The sequence below is a fragment of the Canis lupus genome, chromosome 19 (genome assembly GCF_003254725.2).
Source record: "Canis lupus dingo isolate Sandy chromosome 19, ASM325472v2, whole genome shotgun sequence".
Classification (NCBI taxonomy): Eukaryota; Metazoa; Chordata; class Mammalia; order Carnivora; family Canidae; genus Canis; species Canis lupus.
The window spans coordinates 37,305,029-37,322,485 of record NC_064261.1 but is presented as its reverse complement, the minus strand read 5'-3'; the positions used below and the strand labels follow the sequence as shown (position 1 = coordinate 37,322,485).

The 17,457-nt window shown below is 43.0% G+C and overlaps 1 protein-coding gene and 1 non-coding gene across 9 annotated transcripts in view; both read left to right on the top strand.

Moving 5' to 3' along the window:
- Positions 1–17,457, top strand: part of NCKAP5 (NCK associated protein 5) — a 960,379-nt gene that overhangs the window by 143,082 nt on the left and 799,840 nt on the right. The window lies entirely within an intron of this gene.
- On the top strand, positions 5,564–5,671 carry LOC112650057 (U6 spliceosomal RNA). The gene has a single exon (XR_003129919.1). It is a non-coding gene; the product is annotated as a U6 spliceosomal RNA (small nuclear RNA).

Sequence of the window (17,457 nt, the reverse complement as noted above, 5' to 3'; positions counted from 1 at the left end):
TCAGGGATAGGCTTGACTGTGAGCATAAATCAAAGCCTGTCATAGTAGTAGAGCTAGCTGAAAGCCCAAAACCAAGTTTGAGTTCCCATTGGCACATGGCTCTACCCTGAGTCTTGTGGGGCCTGCAGATCTATTTTCTGACTTACAGCATTGGAAAACACTGTGAAAATAAGAACCCATTGCTTGGCACCACCTGAGAAACTTAATCCTGTTAAATCTCCCCAAATGATGCTTAGGAGAGTTTTTATGTTAGTGAAATATCTTCCTTGTTTCCTCTCCAGGTAGATTAAGTGTTATGTCTGCATGTGTATAATTGGGAAAATCCTAAAAGACTGTGCTTTCTTATGAGTAGGTGGCCTGGGATATGGGAGGCCTTAAATGCCACTCAACATTATATGGTTTAGGCCATGTGACTATAAATTTGCTTTCTGTTTTAGTGTTATGTTCTTTCCTCATATGAGATGCCCAGGCAGTGACAGCAAGAGTACTTGTTTTGAGTAGGTTCTTCAAGAGTGAGACCCACTGAAAGTCCCATGAGTGAATTCTGTTGTGACCATCAGGAAGAGAGGTAGACAGGGATGAGATCAAAGATGATTGGCCTGTAAAGGACTTGAACCTATGATACTGCCCTTCTCATTGGCTCCCTGCTGAAACCACACAAATAACTAGGAGAGAAGTACAAGGTGATGATTCTGGATAAGGGTTATTAGAAAATACAAGGGGAAAGAAACACCTGGCATTATATACCACACTTGTTTCTCAAGGCATGTACACTTATTCCACCTCATATTGTTTTTTTAAATCATAGAATGCTAGGTTGGGAGTGGGTTATCCAGTCTCTTCACCTTGCAGAGGAAGTTATTACTCAATGAGGTTAAATGTTTTTCTCGAGGTCCCACAACTGGCGTACAGTGTAGGTCTCCTACCCCTCACTTCACTTCTTTACATTTTACTACATAAAATCCCACTAAGAGAAGACGTCCCTTTGGAAAACTGAATAGAGGAAAGAGAAATATACTAAATCTTAAGTCTTGAAATTCCGCCACAGAATCATTATGACCCACGTTTTTGAGAATTAGAAGGCCCAGAGGTAATTTCCACTTTCACATTTTGCACAGAAAAAAAATTCCTCATAATGTACTGCAAGAATAAGGTACTATTAACTTCATTATACTTTTTATTTTACATAATCAAATCATGAAGTGTTGAGTAGAAATTATAGCTCCCTTGCAACAGCTTTCAAATTTGTAGGCTGGCGGAACCACAGAAAAAAGAATCTCACGGTCCAGATACTGAAAAAAGCTCCCCGTTGGGGGATGGTCATTTGTGGTCTTCAGTCACAATTTTGCTTTCAGGATAGGACGCGGGAGGGTTTGAGAGTGTGTGTGTGTGTGTGTGTGTGTGTGTGTGTGTGTGTATGTGTGTGCGCACGCGCGCTTGCTCCCTGGTAGTGCTGAAGTGTTCTTTGATGTTGATTTTTTTACTTGATAAATCACCTTTTTAAAGAAGAAAGTGACAGGTAAGTGAAACTGAAATGAAAAATCTGTTTCGATGTAGGGGGTAAGTACCCTGAGAGAAAGACAAGTGACTACAAGTTTGCCTTCACCAGTATGAGTGTGCCGGGTTGCTGCACCATTGCCGCAAGTACAGTCTTCTCTCTGATAACAATAAAAATCACCCCAGAAATCGAGGCCTCTTCTTGACCCAAAGCTGTTCCACCCACCCCAGGATGCTATTTGATCAGAAAAAAGTCAGTATTTCACACTGTGCTTTTTTATTTGCAAGAATCATTCCCAGGCTGCTCGTATAGCTATTTGATACTTGTAGCTATGACAGCATTTAGCTGATGAGAAGGCTGGGGAGTGAATTATCTTTTTACCAGTTCACATTTCAAGAGCAAAAATTCCCTTTTTAATTTGAGGAAAAATTACTTTTTGCTTTGAGGCACAGATGGGAGTAAGTTTCTTTTATGAACGACAAGTTCTTTCCTGGTACCCTGCTCCTTTTTTCCACTACCAGAAAGAAGACAAAGCATTGGCCACACTAGATCCTCAGCTCTGACAGCAGTGCAGTTTAGATAAAGTCATGAGAGCAGGCCCCACACCAAGTCCCTCAGTTCATCCTTCAGCCTCTCGATGGTTGTATCCAAACTACTAGAGTAATTAGACCTTCCAAAGGCATTCATTTAGTCAAATAATAAGCATCACTGAAAGCCTGCTTTACAGTTAAGATGTTTTAGTAGCTGTGGGATATGCTGGATAGTCACCACTTTTCCCTCCAGATCTACTCCATCCTTCTCTACCTGGCTATGGATCCCTGGAGGACATACCACGCAGGTCTTGTCAAGAGGATCCTATGTCTTTTGAGCATCTAGTTGGGTTAGGCCAATGGAGGTGGAGGGGGGACCTAGCAGGAGACCAGAGGTCAGGAAGAGGGAGAGGACAAGATAATTGCTTTCCTGATAATGTATTGCAAGAATAAGGTTATACTTTTTATTTTACACAATCAAATCATGAAATGTTGAGTAGAAATTATAGCTCCCTTGCAACAGCTTTCAAGTTTGTAGGCTGGTGGAACCACAGGAAAAAATAAACTCATAGTCTAGATACTGAAAAAATTGGGGGATGGTCATTTGTGGTCTTCACCACAATGGTATCTCCTTACCTGGTCCTGGATCATAGTAACTAGACTACTCTGCCTAAGGTGACATCTTTTGTTGGGCAACCCTTTCTCACAAAACACAGTTTTCTCTATTCTGGCACCTTCCTTTTCTCCATGTCCCTTCAGGCTTCTTGGTAGTAATGACTCTTGGATGTTGTCAGCCTACCTCATGTTGCTTTGCTTTAGGTCTATCCATACTTTCTTGTATCGTCCCTTTACCAAAATCTTCTCAATTTAGATGATTTGCATGTGCCATCATTTTCCCACAGAGCCCCCTGACTGATACAAGACAATAGTTTGTTTGTGGAAGCTGACCTAATAAGCAGGAAAAATGATGTAACATAGAGGAGGCAAATGGTGTGGTATTGACTGTGAGGCACCAAGTCAAGAGGGGAGGGTTTAAGGAGCATTGTGGAGAAGCTGTGGTTAGAACATGCTCTGAAGCAATTCAGGAGCTTGCTTCAGTAGCACATGTACTACAGCTGAAGCAATGGGGGGGACTTGGAGAAGAAAGGGGCAACCCAAGGATACAGTCCTATATCCTCTGGTAACAACTCACTTCATTGCTGAATTATTTTTTCCCGGGGAAACTTCTTTCATACATCAAATTGTGATGGTTAATTTTATGTGTCAACTAGGCTCAAGGGCGCCAAGACACCTGGCAAAACATTACTTTTGGGTGTGTCTGTGAGGGTGTTTCCAGAAGAGATTAGCATTTGCACCAGTAGATCCATGGAAAGGTCTGCCCTCACTGCTGTGGGTAGGCATCTGATTGACTGAAAACCTGAATAGGACAGAAGGGGAGATAAAGGGCAAACCTACTCTCTGCATGAGCTGAGACATCTTCTTCTGTCCTCAATATGGCTCTCTTTGTTTTCAGCACTATGGACTTGGACTGGGACTTAGTTACACTCTTAGCTTCCCTGGTTCTCCCGACTTCAGGTTTGGACTGGAACTACGTCACTGGGTTTCCTGGGCTACCAGCTTGCAGACAGCTTATCTTGGGGCGTCTCAGCCTCTATAATCATGATTCCATCCATTATATTAAATATTTCTATATTTATACTTATATTTACATGTATATGTATATTTATATTTATATACAGAGGGATAGAACTCTGACAAATTCACAGATCTGTGCTGCTTTATCTTCAATGATTTTACCCCTGGTTAGTGACCAGGAGGAATTTTAGAAGCAGGGTTCATCAAACTCTGTGAAAAGCCGAATAGTGAATCTTTAGGCTTCACAGCCCAGCTGAGCAGTCATAATGACTCAACTCTGCCTTGGGAACAGGAAAGCAGCCACAGACAATACATGAATAAATGGGCGTGGCTTATGTTCCAATAAAACTTTATTTACAGAGGCAGCATACTGGATTCTTTTTTTAAAAAAAAGATTTTATTTATTCATGAGAGACAGATAGAGGCAGAGACATAGGCAGAGGGTGAAGCAGGCTCTTGGTGGAGAGTCTGATGTGGGACTCGATCCCAGGACCCCAGATTATGACCTGAGCCAAAGGCAGACATTCAACCAGGTGTCCCTAACAGACTGGATTCTAAAGGATATCTGCATGTGGTAGAGAAATGGGAAACTCGAAGGCCTAGTTCAACTTTTCCTGGGATGTGCAATGTGCTGAGGCAAGCAAAGGAGCAAGTTTAGAATGTCAAGCGAAGATGTGTACACCCAAATGCATGAATTTGAGCACAGGTAAACATTTCAGAAAGCTCAAAACTCACTGAGACTTTTTCCAAGTGCTAAATAGGGGCATTGTTGATGCTGCTCAGTGCAGCCAGTGGATTGTGAATACTAACCAAAAAATCTGCATTTTTGTAGTGCTTCAGGCATACCTGTAGCTTTCTTGACTCTCTTGGTGCTATAATTGGGCTACCTCTCACCATAGCAATGCTGTACAGAGCACAAACCACTGGGTTGCTAGAGGTTTCCAGCTACTTAAATCCCAGCTACCCTTGACCCCTTCTTCTGATGTAAGAAATAGGGTTTACTCAGTGCCTCAGACCAGGAGGCCTGACCTCTGTGCTCCAATATCAAGATTGCTTGAGATTTCTCAAGTGAATATCAAGTAGAGAAATGTCAGTGAGGAAGAGGGAGGTTTTTATTCCCCAGCTGCTTTATCCCCTACCCCCATAGGGCTGTTATCTCAGCTGCCTTACCGGGTGTCCTGAGAAGAACAGAGACCATGCACTGGAACCAGGTGTGGGAAGGTATGATGCTGTTTGAGGATCCAGCTAAAGCCCATTTTTGGGAAAAAGCAACAGGTAGGGGGAAGACTGGCTTTGGCCTGGGTTAGCTACCTTTCCAAAGTGTTGTGCCAAATCTTTGACTGCTCCCCCTTGACAGCAGGGGTGGGAGAGCAAGAAAAGTGTCAGATGCTTAAATGAATATTTATGCAGTGAATCTGCCCAGCAGCCTAGCTAAGGGCATCATAGCAGGTCAGGAACACACTGGAGGAGTGTCCTTCCCACCTCCCTCCAGCCACACAGACCCCTGGGGGCTCTGAGTAGATTTTGTGTGGATGGGCTGGGAGAAGACAGGGAGGCTTGGCCAGGTAGGTACAGCCCCAAATACCTGGTTGCTAAGGGTCTTAAAGGGGCCCCAGATGAGCAGGAAAAGATCAGAACCCACCACGAACAGTGCCAGGAGGGAGGCTGGAGATACGAGCAGTGCTGCTGCTGAAATGGTCTGAATGGAAGGCAGGACAAGGGACAGAAATAGAATATAAGCAAGCAGCAGACGTAGACTATGTCGGCAGTGGGGACTGGTAACGTCTAGCAGGGAGCCTGGCTGGCTCAGTCAGTAGAGCATGTGACTCTCAGGGTTGTGAGTTTGAGCCCCACTTTGGGGGTAGAGATTACTTAAAAATAATAATAAAAAAAGATCTTGGTGCTTGCTTTAGTAGCACATACACTAAAAATTGGAATGATGCAGAGAAGATTAGCATGGTGCCTGCACAAGGATGTTGGTGAAGTCTAACATGTAAGCCACTTTAGCAGACAGCTCAGCGTGTGCAGGGAGCAGAGCCATGCGTTGAGTGTGGATCAGGATGGCTCCCTTCCCTTGGAGATGAGAGCTGAAATTTCCTGAGACTTGCTACGTGCCAGACACTCTGGTTGCCTTTCGATAGAAATTGACATTCAATACTCATGATGACCTTTTAAGACAAGAACTTTAATTATTCCTATTTTACGAACAAAAAAAAAAATCTGAAGCTTAACAAATTAAGGAACTTCCTCAGGGCCAAAGAACTGGTGTGTGGTAGACCTGGGATTTCAACCCCCTTCTGGCTGCCTCCAGATCATGCAGTTACTCTACAGTTAGTGGCTCAGAAGCAGAGAACCTTGTTTCTGGGAACTGGGAGCTCCTGGCATGGTGCTTTCCAAAATTAAACAGCCCCAGCTTCAATAGGGCTAGAGGTTTACAGGTGTATAACTCCTGTACAGGTGTTACAGGTGGCGCAGGTGTACAGGTGCCAGCTTTGTGCCTGCTGATGGCAGAGACCAGGCCTGATTTCAGTAAAACAATTGTTGAAGTGTTGGAGGATGAGCTAGAGAGGGATATGAGGAGTAAAGAATACACGTGTTGGAACTTGGTCTAGGTCTGATTTCTGGTCTTGTGCTTTTTCTGATTAATCAGGTCTTGAAACCAACTTCCACAGAGATTAAAGTTCTTTTTTTATTTTTAAAAGATTTTATTTATTTATTTATTTATTTATTTATTTATTTATTTATTTATTTAGGAGAGGGAGGGAGGGAGAGGGAGGGAGGGGGAGGGAGAGGGAGGGAGAATGAGCAGTAGGGAGAGACAGAGGGGGAGAGAAAGAGGCAGACTCCTTGTTTAGCCGGAAGCCTTATGTAGGACTTGATCCCAGGACCCAGAGATTATGACTTAGCCAAGGCAGACGCTTAGGTGACTGAGCCACTCAGGTACCCTGAGATTAAAGTTTATAATAGTACATCTATATAATATATAATATATATAATACCCTATATCTATAATTTTGTGTTTTAACCCACATGGGGACTCGCTGTGGTGTATATGTGTACAAGATGGGGATATTGACTGGAGCGGGAGTAGAGTAGGAGGAATGGTAAATGATAGGGTGCACCCAAAGTCCAGCTGTCCCCCAGGATGCAACAGGATTTATAATTTGAGTGATAAGCCTATCTAATGGTTTCACATTCTTTTGCCTGAACCACCCACTGATGGGGGTTGGTAGAGAGCCAACATCATTTCCTATGAGGATGTTCTCCCCTCCACATGCCATTTGATTGCTCACCACTTGAAACTGATGCCCTCTCCTCTGGTATTGCACAACAGAACATCTGCCTTCATTATGGTGATGGCTCATGCTGATTGACTCCTCATTCCTTCCTCTTCCTTCCGTCCATCATTGAAAGTTAGGGCAGTCTGTCCCCATAACCATATACTCCAGAATTCTTATTAAAATGTCCTTTCCTGAGCTGCCATAATATTTATCTCTGGTCTTCATCACTACATTTAATGCTTTGTCTAAGGCTTGTCCACCTTAAATTAGGGTTTCTCAATCTATCTGACATTTTGGATGCTGTATTTCTTTGTTGCGGGGTGGGGATGTTCTGGACGTTATTGGATGCTCAGCAGCATCCCTGGCTTCTGTCTACTGGATGCTAATAGCCATCCTCACCCAGCTGTGATAATAAAAACTGTCCTCAGACATTGCATGGTATCCTCTGGGAAGCAACATCAGCCCTGACTGAGCTGAATTGTAAACTCCTAGAGGGCAAGAGCCATGTCATACTCACAATTGGTTCCCTAAAGTCTGACATGGAAAACACTCAGTGCAATGAGTGAACGAGTAAGTGAACTTACCAATGAGTAGCCATTTGTTCATGAACTAAGTACACATTAGCAAGAAATACTGGGTATGGAGTATGGGGGCACTACCTGGAGGAGGCATTGAGCACTGGTTCTGAAGTTTGGGATGGCAAACTTTTCAATTTTACCAAGGATAATTCTAGTGTATGCATAAAGACTTTTCTTTACATCAGAGATTCATTTTAAAAAAAATGAAATCCAAAAAAAATAATAATAATTAAATTCAATTGACCAACTTATAGCACGTCATTAGTTTCAGATGTAGTATTCAATAATTCATCAGTTGCATATAATACCCCGTGCTCATCACATCATGTGACCTGCTTAATGCCCATCACTTAGTTACCCCATCCCCCACACCCCATCCCCTCCTGCAACCCTCAGTTTGTTTCCATTAGAGATTCTTAACATGATACCTGGACCCTTTTTTGTTCCAGGGTTGCTCAATAGGGTAAATTTATGAGAAGCCCCAGGGGTGTTGAATTCTCCAAAGTATATTGTATTAGATTTTATATGTATGCACATATGTGCACATTTTTTTATGGGGTGGGAGTCCATAGCTATCATCATATTCTCAAAGGGATCCGTGACCCAAGAATGGTTAGGTAGCTTCCTCTCTCTGCCATTAGTCTAGCAAGCCTGGCCCACAGGCCCTGCACACAGATGGCTCACCTTACCCAGGTCACAAAGCAGGATCTCAGAAGCCCTGGTGTGGGCTCCATCATCTGCACTCACCTGCTGCAGTTAGTGCTGTCTGCCTGTCTCCAACATAGCTCTGTGCATACTTGGGGTCTCAGAAATCACTTAATCAAAATAGGAACTGGCGACATTTTGAAAATCCTTTATAAATGCTGTTATTGATAGATGATGAAATGATACTGCATCTTAAGAAATAAGTACAAATAAGTGGAGACATTTGCTTGGCATGTTCTGTGTTTTCTTAGGGCTCAGGGATCTGCTTGTCATTCTCCTGGTGTCTCACCATCTCTCAACAATGGGAAGCATCAGATCATACAAGTTTCCATGGCAACCGAGGTTTCTGTATCCTCCTCTGGCAGCCTAAGATTGTTCCTGCAGCAGATTCTCTAGTGCTTTGTCTATAACAAGAGATAGAGCTTTCATCGATCTCCTTAGAAGCTGGCCTTCAAAGCCAGGAGGCAGCTGGGTGTTCTCTGTGATAGGTGCCTGCATTCCTCTCTAGTGTTCCTAATTGACCAGCACAGGAATTGAGCACCTACTAAGTTCAAAGCACTTCACAGTGCTAAGGTGAAGATCTATGTGAATGCTCAGAAATGCAAAGCATGATTTCCATTTTATGAAGCTTTATGAAGTCTAGTCATATACAAAAATTACAGTAATACCAAGAGGTATACAGTGGTGCAAACAATAGGAGTGATGGGATTTAGAAAGGAGGTTGTTTTTCTGACTGTATTGATCAGGGAGGGCTTTCCTAAGAGGAAGAGCTTTTATATCTCCCTCAGTGAAATTGGTCCAGATTTAATCTGTGGTGTCCCTGAGGTCCCTGAAGCAGAAATTTATTGAGAAAACCTTCATGTTTTAAGAGAATAGAGTATGACTCCAAGGCGCCTGGCTTCTACTTGAGTTGCTGAGACTCTAAGAAAGCTGTGTTGTGATCCTGAACTATCCTCTTAACTTCCCTTATGTCCCCTCTTGCCACCCCTCCTCATCTTCTTACCCACACTTGCTGGTGTGGGCATGACGCATAGCACAGCTAAATCATCTTGATCTCCTTTCTTCTCACTTATCAGTGTATGTTATACTAACCGTGTGTGTGTGTGTGTGTGTGTGTGTGTGTGTGTGTGTGTGTGTATGCTGTATTTCAGCAGCCTGTCTCACACTAATTTACCCCCCTGTATTATATAGTTCATTATTATCAATTAATATTTATGAAGCCTCCACAGGGTTTGTGGCTGAGAATTAGGCAGCATTTTCATTACTGCTGTTGCATTGCCATGTTGCATCGACTTGGCTCAGCTTAGGCAGTATTTATGATCTTTCTGCCAGTTTTCTACTCATGTGACAGCCCTCATACTCATCCCCATTTCAATTAATATTTCAAGAGCAAATCCAGAAGCCATTGTATTAAAATGCTTCACTTAACACCAGATGCACTGCCTCAATGCTGTCCCTTTCATGTACTAATTTTGCAATTCCCTCCTAACATGGAATCCTATTTGTCTGGGCTGCTCTCTACAAGCCCAAACAACGGTTCCTCCCGGTTCCTTTACATTCCAGAAGTTCCAGATGTTTCCTCCTCATAAATTTCGCTTCCTTAACTAGGCTTAATGGATCATAATTGTCCATTTCCGAAGATGCCTCCGAGGTTTGCTTGCCTTCTGTCTTTCAGCACCTTTCTGGTCCTCACTCATAAGCAATTGTCTTCAGCTTGGTAGGTTTCCTAATATAATTAACTCATTGACTGCTCTCATGCACATAGATGTGTTGAGGGAAATAAAATCATTTGGTCTGATAAACTCTGGAGTCCATCTGTCAGAGCCAGCAGATAAGTAGGTTCAGGGACTGTTGGTCTTTTGGGGGGGAGGAGCTATTGTCAGAGGCCTGCCATCCCTGGGAATGCTTAGGCCGTGAGGGCTTCCAGTAATCTAGTGTGAATAGGCACAAGGCTGAGTGAAGTCTTTGAAGTTACCACCCAGATATGACTGGGATGTGGCTAGTGCTGTCATTCCCACCTCCCTGTGTGGAGTTCTAGCTAGATGATGGCACTAGGTAGCTATTCAGATCGCGTGGGCCAAGTTTGGAACTCTGCTGTTAGGTCTCTGAGGCAGAGTATCTGACCTATTTCCTGTTTGGTGAGGTCTACCAAAGAGGAAGTGAAGGTACATGAGAGCCAGGTCTAATATGGTTAGCATTTCTCATCCTCTTAGGAGGACCTGAGAAACTTGTCATGGTTTTGCCTACAAAGACTATATCAACAATATTATTTCATTATTCACTGCATCAGTTGAGATCCTAGGAGGAAACAGATGGCACACTCAAGCCAGGTGATGGAGGACAACCTAATAACAGGCCTCTTACAAAGGCAGGGCAGGATATAGGGAATTCAACAAGATTACAGGGCAAGGGGATAATATACAACCATGTGGCCAGAAGGAGAGAGCCACTTGGAAGCAAGTATCACCTTAGATGGAGGGATGCAGCCAACCGATGTTGGCCCAGGCCCAATGCAGGGCTCGATCTTATGACCCAGAGATCATGACCTGAGCCAAATTCAAGAGTCAGATGTTTAACCAACTGAGCCACCCAGGCACCCCCAGAGCACTCATTCTAAAGGGTGCAGAGGAAAGAGACACCATGTAATGTAGTAGAAAGGACATGGGCTGTTAGGAGAATCAAGGGAAGGGATTCTAACGGAGCACACAGCGTAGTGTCTGGCATGCCACCTCCTCTTCCACGCTGCAAATATGTGGAGCCGGCTGACGTGGCGACTCCAGATGGCAGCTTTCTTTGTCTGCAGATGGAAAGAGACATTCAGAAAAGATTTTTTTCTAAATGTTTGGTTTGCGTATATTCATCTATGATGTTTAAAAACTGAATGGCATATCCGTGGTATTAGTCAGAAATGTTCACCAGCTGTTAACTACAGGTTGTATCTGACTGAACCTTGGATTCTTTTCTTCTTAGGCCAACTGCCTCAGTTGTCCCTGTTAATGAACTGTACTCCAGACCTTCTTATATGGAGCGTTATATTTTTCTGGAACTTTTGGCCTACTGCTCTCACCCTTGAAGCTCAGCCAATGTCTATTTATAACAGGCAGTTTTATTCCAAAGGCTTCCAGGAGTGCCCATAGTCTTCTAAACAAGTGTACAATGACTCCCTGTGCGCAGGGTCCTGCTGGGTCCTCGGCCCCAGGCCCTGTGCCCCTGATAGAATCAGGCTGGAGACTGGGCTGCAGAGCCCTCTTTTGTTTGTCTTCTGCCTTCAATTGCTTTGAGCTGTGCCAGCTTGGAGCAGTGGGAGACTCGATTTGGGGAAGGGGCTGGAGATCATTTCCCATGTGACACTCTTCTCTTTACTTCGATGGGGAAAACAGAGTCAGAGGGTTCGAAGCGGGAAAGATTTTCCACTACATAAAGAGAACGAAAGAGGAAACAGGGTCCCAGTGGCCTCTTGCCAGGCCCCAGGAATGCGCCAACCCTGGGAATTGGCCCCTGGCCAGCCTCCTCAGAGGCTGCTGACTTGGGAAAACTGGCTCTCTGGCCGCTGCCAAGAATGTAGACAATGGGCTTTTGGTTATTTCACTTTTGAAAGTTAGGCTTTTGTTTTATTATCACCAAAGGTAACATTTATTGGGCACCTATGTATGCATGCCAAAAGATAAAATGCATGATTGGAAGTCAGTGTAACTTAAACCGAGCAGAAACACCACAGTCCTCATATAATATTTACAGCCTGCTTCTAATTAGGGCCTAATCCTCTGCTCGGGCATGTTGGTACCTTAGATGTGAGCACTGAATGGTACTGAAATTCTAGAATTAAAATTAGTTTTTAAGTGCTAACGTAAGCTGTATTTATGTCACTTGAAAGGACTGACATAAAGCTTATCCAGTTGTCATTCGCTTAAGAAAAGACTTTGAGAAAATGAAGCAGACAACCAGTGTGTTCTGAGGAGGAAAAGACAGCAAGACCCAAGCCATTGGCTTAGGATACTGAATTCTGGGATGGGATGAGGAGGGGCCTAGTATACCTTCCCCTCACTGCATGTATGGCCCATGAAATGATGATGATGTGTGTTAACAACTGGATGACCTTAAATTATTCCATATAGTTTTTCATTCCCATCTGGATTGGTGCTATTGATTAATGATAATACCAGGGGTGCCTGGGTGGCTCAGTCAGTTAAACCATCTGCCTTTCAGTTTAGGTCATGATCACAGAGTCCCAGGATCAAGTCCCACATTGGGTTCCCTGATCAGTCAGCAGGGAGTCTGATACTCCCTCTGTCCCTCCTCTGCTCATTCTCTCTCTCTCAAATAAATAAATAAAATCTTTAATAATAATAGCAATTAACATTATATTTATTATATCCTGGGTGCTGGACTTAATATTTTATTTGTATCAGCTCCTTTCATTTTCACTACTACTATAGGGAGATACCATTACATCCCTTTATATAGATGAAGAAACTGAGGCTTAGAAATGAAATAGCTTGTCCGAGATCACTTGTCCAAGGTGACTAGTAAACACTAGTAAACACCAAGGTCTGTCCTACCACAAAGCTCATGCTGCTGACACCTGTCCCATCTCTGTGCACCTTGAGTACATTTCAGAGTTGTGAGGAGCCTGCATCTTTGTGCTTAGATCAGTGACCCTGTGCTGTTGGGGCTGGCTGCTTTCTGGATGCCATGTCCGTGTCACAGCTCTGGTGACCATTTTTACAGTGGTTCTTCTCAAAGTAGTTTCTCTGGAGCTTTTTACTCAAATAGCTGTCTGGCCTTCCTTGTGTGTGGAAACCTCCCTCTGTGCTGGGCTGAGAGGTCCTACCAGGATTCTGAGTAGTGAAAGAATGAGGAAAGCTTTCCTGAAGAAGTACCTTGAAGAAGTGCAGGCCCCGAGGCCCTCACCACTCATTTTAAGAAAATTCTATTTATGTGAATCCAGATGTATACAAAAGATGCATCAAGGGTTGCTTTTCCTCTTTCCAGAGAGATTCCTCATATAACAAAGGACTCGCCAGAATTTTTTTTTAAATAGACTGTAATGCATTTTAAATTGAATTGAATTTTCAAAATTCAATTTGCGGTACTTGTTTCCCATGGAGCTAAATGTCCAACATCAGACCTTTTTTACCCTGTGATGGAAAACAGATCACAGATGATATTTTGGGTTGAAGTGCTTTCCCCAGGAGCCCCAAAGGGCCTGGAGAGCCTATCATCATGCATGGAGGGAGTTTTCACTCCGGGGACAAAGAGGAAAGTTACAACCAGGACTCCCAGGCTTTGACTCCTCCCTGGTGATGTCTTTCTTCCTTCTGAACTCTTAACAGTTCTGTTGGGGATGATGGACACTGCTGCACAATAAAGAACGGCTAGTATCCTGTAGTTAATCCAGAGTGACTCAGATATCTTCAGTCAACTCCCACTCTTCTCTGAAAGACTTCTGGCATGCAAGTCTACAAAAGTTCCTCCCTTGTTGAAAATTATATCCACTAAATGTTTACTTTTATGCATACCACGGGGCCCAATCTTCTGAAGAGTTGAAAGGGAAAGAAGAAAGAGGACAAATGAACTTAGGTGTAGAGTATTGGCCATTGGTGATGTCCTGGGCACTGCACAGATCCATCATACATATTTTGATGAATTTCTTTGTTCAAATATTCTGCCTTGGTTCTTCATGGAATTCTGTGGTGAACAAGACAACTGTCTTTCTTCTTTCATGAAGTTAATATTCAAATAATTCTCCCAGCAACCTGTGATACATGTATTCTAAGTCCCATTTTATTTTGTTTTAAGATTTTATTTATTTATTCATGAGAGATACAGAAAGAGGCAGAGACATAGGAAGAGGGAGAAGCAGGCTCCCTGTGGGGAGCTCGATGCGGGACTCAATCCCAGGACCCCAGGATCACGCCCTGAGCCAAAGGCAGACGCTCAACCACTGAGCCACCCAGGTGCCCCTATAAATCCCATTTTAGAGATGTGGAACCTGAGGCTCCAGAGACTAAATAACTAGTCCCAAATCACCTAAGTTAGCGGGAGTTGGCACCAAGTTTCTGAACCAGAACCAAGTCTGACCAAAGGCCATTTTCTTGGTTATTCTATTCTTTGTACTATTTGTAACACTTGAGTAAGGATCAAATATGTATTTCTTGATTAATGGAATACTGTCTGGAAATAACAGCAACAAAACCTTGTTTGTAAATGAGTTAACTAAGAGGAGTCTTAGCCTAACAGGAGCAGGAAGAGAGTTTGTCCTTTTTCCTGTGTGGTTACCAGATCGCAGGAGAAAATTGGAAAAGCAAACACAGTGGTTAATAGTAAAGGCACGGCCATTCAAGTCACATATTTGGTTTTCAGAGTCCTCTGCTCCGAGAGGATCCAGCTCAAGGTGACTGACTGCCCCTGTCGGTAAGCCTGTTGCTGCAGGGCTCCTTTACAAAGGACACACAGCGCTTGGCATTGTAAAATAAGACCCAGCTCTGCCACTGACTAGTGCTGTGCCCTCCTCAAACCCTTTACATTATCCTAAACTTCTGTGTCCTGCACTTGGAAAGGATCAAGTGCCGCAAGAGCAACAACAACACAAAGTTTAAGAAAATGAAAAAATCAAAACTTAAACCCCGGCAGCGAGGAGAAATTTGATAAGTAAGAACTAGGAAATGGGGCAGAGGTTTGATTTGTCCACAGTTCCAACCCCAGCATGCAGCGGAGAGGAGCATTGAGAGAGGGTCCATGAATCACTGGGTGAAAGAAAAGAAAAACGAACGATAATGGTCACTCTATTGAAGAGAAAACAAAGTGTCATTGCTGGCAGCACTGGCTTTGTTCCCTTTCTGTATCCCTACAGCCACCAAGTAGAGCTTTATCCTGGTGAGTCCTGTGAGTAATCCACACACACTCTTCATTAAATAACCAAAGATGACATGCCCCTGAGACCTAGAGGTGCTCAGTCTGCCCTCAGGTGCCCAGGAAGCAGGCTCGCTCATCTGGATGTGATGGAAGATCTTTCCCGAAGCTGGCCACAATGCCAAACAAGGAAAAGGCCCCTCCGCCGTCCAAAGCCCCACCTCCCATCTCTGTAGGGAGCTTCATCCTTTCCCAGACACACCTGGAAGCTCACCATCCATTTTTCCACTTATCCAATTTTCACTGAGCACCTTATGTGCAAGGCACTGTGCTCCTATTAAAATCCTTAAAATATATAGCTGTCTTAAAAACTCAGTATTTTTTTTCTCTGAATTTCTGCAATGCTTCCCTCAGAGCTCTGCTGGTGAGAACCCTTGCGGGTTGCTGCACAGATGGAAGTTACAGAAGCTTAAAGTATACACTTGAGGAACTGGGTTCAGAGGCTTTCCCTGCTTTGGCCCTGAATGGCTATCAAGAATATAACCTCCATATATGACATAAAGAGGAAAGAGGGTAGAGAACCGAGTCAATTTGAGACTGGAGTAACTAACTCTTTACAGTCAGGCAAGAACTCTTTGGCCAAAGGAAAAAGAGAGACTAGAAAAATCATTAAGCAACACACAACACACACACACACACAGCACAGCTCCTTTCCGATAAGTGGGTCCAATTTCTTCATTGTTCTCTCAGTCCTCAGAAAGCAGCCGGCGTTTATTTATGCGATATTCCAGAATGAGATGGGCCAGTGGCCAATAATATCTGTATGGTTGAGGCTTAGCAAAAGCTACTGAAATGTAGATCACAACCTAAGCATTGCATTTTCTGCTCATTTCCCAAACTAGAATCAATCCAGCACATTTGAGAAAAGTTATCCATGAAACAGATGAAGTTATGTGCAAAGGGACTAATAGAGCCATCATGGAGTTGTGAGATGTGGGGGGGACCCAAGGCCAGGCACCAAAGCAGTGGCCATTCAATTATGACAAGTACCTGAGATGAACAAAAATTGAGGGAGACCTGATGCTCTCATGAAGCAAAGACTGCTTGTCAAACAGTGAATGTTAATGCCACTTCCTTACTGCATTTTGTGGTTTGTGTTCTTGTCACATGGTTCAGATACTCCCAGGGAGCCTGGAAAATTATAAGGTGTAACATGGTGATATTTCTTGAAACTAATTATCTGAGAGAATTTATGGAAAATTGAATGGACTAAGGTTTCACACTTGAATAAGAGTCACCATCATCCATGACAATGTACAAATTGATCCATTAGAAAAGTTAATAACTTAGCTGTTGTTGATAGTGACTAGTTAGATCTGAATATCAGGAGTAATCAAATCAGTATTTCTGTGTTCATATTCTTTGTATACACAGCCAATAAACAGACTAAATAAATGAATAAACACAACCTTAATTCTGAGTATGTAACTAAAATGCTTGAGCTCTCTATTCATGTTCTATAAATGAAAAACAATTCATTAATAAAGTAAAATTATATTTGCTGGAATCTCAGGTAAAAATCTGTGGAATTTAACTTCTAGTACTTCTTTTTCAGGTGAAAACTTTTTTTTTTTTTTTTAGGTAAAAATTTCTAAGTAAATAATTTTTATATCTTAGTCACTAAGTTTCTTAGATTGAATCAACATGAGTTAATGAAGGACTGCCTTCCATAATTACTTAGGTAGGTAGATTCATGTATTGGTTTTTGAGTCTGGCCAACTCATTTTGATCTCAAGGTTCTGTAGGAAAAGATATCTGTAGTCCTCATTGGATGTTCCCAGCATATAGTGCAATGTTCCGCACTCAGTGAATGCCTGGGAAGTGAATTGCCAAGTGGCTGTGGGCTTCATACTCTGGTCCCAGCTTTGTCCCTAACTGGCAGAGACACTTTGGACAATTCTCCTTTCTCCTTCTGAGCTTCAGCTTCACCTATTTGTCTTTGTGATCACAGGTTGGGGCTCCACTGACCTGTCAAGTTCCTTAGAGCTCCATGACTCTATGGTATCAAGTGTCTAGTGCAGGGTGGGAGATACCAAGGAAAGGAAAAAGAAAATTCTAGCTATCAATCTGTTCCTAGCAAAAGATGGGTCTTAGTGCCCGAGCAAGCATAACCGGTCTCTCCTCTCTGTTGCATTTAAATAAGTGATAAAGATGGAAATTTCTAATGATGGAATTGTAGGCATCAGTGAGCAGGGAAGAAAGAGATCTTATAGGGAAAGAAATTTATGTCACAAATATGTCACTATCATATGAAGCCTACTTGTAAAGATTCAATTCTGAGGGAAATTTAATATTGGATAATTTATATGATCTATGAA